Consider the following 4,016-nt stretch of genomic DNA (forward strand, 5'->3'; position numbering starts at 1 on the left):
CTCCTCCTCCTCCTCCTCCTCCTCCTCCTCCTCTTCTCCAGGAGTGAGTGGTGCTTTTCCATCTACAGATTGTTTGGGCAGAGCTTCAGCCAGTCTCCCTAAACTGGCCAGACTGTCTGTACCAAGCTGGTTGAGGATGCTGGGAAGCATTCCTGTCAGCTGCTTTGTTTCATCATGGCCTGTAATGGTGAAGGTGTTTGCTGCCAGAGATGCCTGAACCTTAGCTGTTAAGATGGATCACTGTTCCTTGGTTTTTAAACATGTTAACTTCTTCAATACCAGAGATACTTCTTTAAGGAGAACTGCAGGGTTTGTTATTATCATTATCATTATCATTATCATTATTATTATTATTATTATTATTATTATTATTATTAATAATTTACATTCCAAATGTTGTACCCTTCCTGGTCTCCCCTCTATGAGTTCTTCACTCCCTCCCCACTCCCCTTTGCTTCTGAGAGGGTGCTCCCTCACCCACCTATCCACCCACCCACTTCCACTTCACCCCGCTAGTATCCCCTAACCTGGGCCCTTAAGTTTCTATAAGACAAAGCACATCCTTTCCCACTGAGGCCAGAGAAGGCAATCCTCTGCTACATCTGTAGTGGGAGCAATGGACAACCAGCCCATGTATATTCTCTGGTTGGTGGCATAGCCTCTGGGAGCTCTGAGGAGTCAGGATTAGTTGACATTGTTGTTCTTCTATGGGGTTGCAATTCCCTTCAGCTTCTTCAGTCCTTCCCCTAACTCTTCCATAGGGGTTCCCAACCTCAACCTAATGGTTGGCTGTTAGTATCTGCATCTGTCTCAGTCAGCTGCTAGTAGAGCCTCTCAGAGGCTCCTGTCTGCAATCACAACATACATCAGTAATAGTGTTTAATAGTTTGGTGCCTGTGCATGGGATGGATCCCAAGTTGGGCAGTCTCTGAATGGCCTTTCCTTCAGTCTCTGCTCCATTTTTCTTCCTGCATTTCCTTTAGACAGGGACAATTCTGAGTCAAGAATTTTGAAGAAGGGTGGGTTGCCCCATGTCTCAAATGGGGGTCATGTCTATCTACTAGAGGTGGTCTCTTTAGATTCTCTCTCCCCATTGTTGGTCATTTCCGCTAAGGTCATCACTATTGGGTCCTGAAAGCCTCTTACATCCCTGTTATCTGGGACTTTCTAGAAGTTTCCCACGCCCACCCTCCACCCCACACACTGCTGCATATTTCTATTCATTCTCCTGACCCTCTGGGCTTTATTCCTGTCTTCCCCCATACCTAACCCTGCCCCCTTTTCCCACCCATTCTCCTCTCCTACCCAGAACCCTCCCTACCTCTGCCTCTCATGATCATTTTGTTCTCCCTTCTAAGTGTGAGTTAAATATCCACAATTGGGCCTTCCTTCTTGTTAAGCTTCGTATAGTTTGTGTTCTGGCTAGTTTTATGTGTCAACTCGACACAAACTGGAGTTATCACAGAGAAAGGAGCCTCCCTTGAGGAAATGCCTCCATGAGATCCAGCTGTAAGACATTTTCTCAGCTAGTGATCAAGGTGGGAGGGCCCATGGTGAGTGGTGCCATCCCTGGCCTGGTAGTCTTGGGTTCTATAAGAAAACAAGCTGAGTAAGCCAGGGGAAGCAAGCCAGTAAGGAACATCCCTCCACGACCTCTACATCAGCTCCTGCTTCCTGACCTGCTTGAGTTCCAGTCCTGACTTCCTTTGGTGATGGACAGCAATGTGAAAATGTAAGCCGAATAAACTCTTTCCTCCCCAGCTTGCTTTTGGTCATGGTGTTTGTGCAGGACTAGGAACCCTGACTAAGACAGTCTCGAGTTTTCTGTCATCTGCTGTGGCTGTTCGGTGAGCTACCTTCTTTCTATGAGCAGTTCCTTTGCCACCAATGTGCACTTGTGCCTGCAGTTATAAACTGAAAACTTAGCGCAATGTGTATGACGCAGCGGTGAGATTTTCCTTGTGGCTCCTCACCATCTTTGCCTTTCCCAAACCCTCAGATCCTTTTGGTCTCTACTTCTAGTTTCCTTTCTGTCATCTCTGTCTTCATCTCCAGAGAGTTTCGAGCTGCTCAATCTTCCCTTCCTGTATGCCAGCCGAGACTAATCCTCAGAGGCAGAAAGCTCCCAAAGTGCAGACAGCAAGGGTTGTTTGCTTAAGTGTCAGCATGGTCTTTAGACAGAAGCAGTGAGGACAAGCAGGGCCAATCTAGGACTCTGGCTCCTCTCTGAGCCCACATAGCACATGGAACATGGAGTCAGTTGTGTAGACCTAGAAAAGGTAGAATTCAGTTAATAAAGGCCTCTGAATGCATTGCTCTTGGGTTGCCTAATCTCAACTAGCCTCAGTGTCTGCATCTGAAAAGTGGGGATAATAGCATCTTGTTTTGAGAATGAGATAAGATTCGGGAAACTTCCCAATGCCTTCTAGCATTCTAGGCAGTGGTTTTTTTTTTTCCTGGTTTCTTTGATTGCTTTTCTTTATCCAGACCAAACTTTAATGCCGACGTAAGGGAACCAGTATCTCCAAGGGCATAGAAGCCTTTTCAAAGAAAGAAGTCACCACTGCGTGACTTCAACCCTCTTCCCAGGGTGTGCAGGCCACTAACATGACTATTCTTCAGCATCGTCCTTGTAGGGATTATAACTCACCAAACTATCCTTAAGGAACACATTTCTTTTTTTTTTTTAAATTAGATATTTTCTTTATTTACATGTCATATGACATCTCCTTTCCCAGTTTCTTCTCCGAATAAAAGAAAAAAAAATCTTTTCCCTCCCCCCTCTCCCTGCTCACCAACCCACCCTCTCCCGCTTCCTGGCCCTGGCATCCCCCTACACTGGGGCATAGAACCTTCACAGGGCCAAGGGCCTCTCCTCCCATTGATGACCGACTAGGGCATCCTCTGCTATACACATGCTGCTGGATCCATGAGTCCCACCATGTGTACTCTTTGGTTGGTGGTTTAGTCCCTGGGAGCTCTGAGGGTACTGCTTAGTTCATATTGTTGTTCGAAGGAACACACTTCTGTTATGAGATAGTAGGAGATGTCTGCCAGAAGCTCCCAAGCACCAGACAAGTCCCAAAGAAAGTCATTTAATCATGGCTGTATGTGTACACACATGCATGTGTGCACACAAATAATGTGTGTAGGTGAGTGAGCTGCACATGTGGAGACCAGAAGACAACTCATGGAGGTTGATCTCTTCCTTCCTTCTTTACCTGAGATGCAGCGGTTAAACTCAAGGTGTCAGGCTTGAGCTGCAATCGCCTTCTCCTGTTGAGACATCTTAGATTCCCCATTTAATCTTCTCACAGATGATTAAGTATAGTCCTGTGGTGCAGAGTTATGTTTTGCCAAAGCATATCCATGTAAAGTCACCACTAGAAATAAGACACAATATAGTTTTGTTACTCTATAAACTCTCCCATGAGTGTGTGTGTGTGTGTTTGTGTGTTAGTACTGTATTCATGCAGATGCACACACCAGACCTGATATTAATGTTTCTTGCCTTATCCTATGGCAGGGTTCTCAACCTTCTTCATGCTTTGGCCCTTTCGTATAGTTCCTCAGGTTGTGGTGAGCCCCAACTGTAAAATTATTTTGTTGCTACTTCATAACTGTAATTTTGCTATTGATATGAATTGCAGTGTAAATATCTGCTATGCAGGACATCTGCTATGCAATTCCTGTGGGGGTCAGGACCCACAGGTTGAGTTCCGTGCTTTCCATTCTTGTTATTTTGAGACAGGGTCTCACACTGAACCTGGAGCTTGCCATTCGGCTTGACTGAGTGAGTGGTCACCTACCCCACCATGTCTGCTCTGCTCCCCCAGTTCTAGGATTGCAGACATCCATGGCTGTGCCTGCTCTTTTACAGGGGATATGTGCTGGGGAAATGAATTCATGTCCCCTTGCTGGGGCAGCACACACGTTGCCCACTGACCACCTTCCCAGCCCAGCCGTCACCCACTGACCGCCTTCCCAGCCCAGCCGTCACCCACTGACCGCCTTCC

At 46.5% G+C, this 4,016-nt stretch overlaps 1 pseudogene; it reads right to left on the bottom strand.

Moving 5' to 3' along the window:
- Window positions 1-262, bottom strand: part of LOC116080613 — a 758-nt pseudogene extending 496 nt beyond the window's left edge.
- Window positions 263-4,016: the final 3,754 nt, after the last annotated feature.

This window comes from Mastomys coucha, unplaced genomic scaffold, assembly GCF_008632895.1.
Source record: "Mastomys coucha isolate ucsf_1 unplaced genomic scaffold, UCSF_Mcou_1 pScaffold6, whole genome shotgun sequence".
Classification (NCBI taxonomy): domain Eukaryota; kingdom Metazoa; phylum Chordata; class Mammalia; order Rodentia; family Muridae; genus Mastomys; species Mastomys coucha.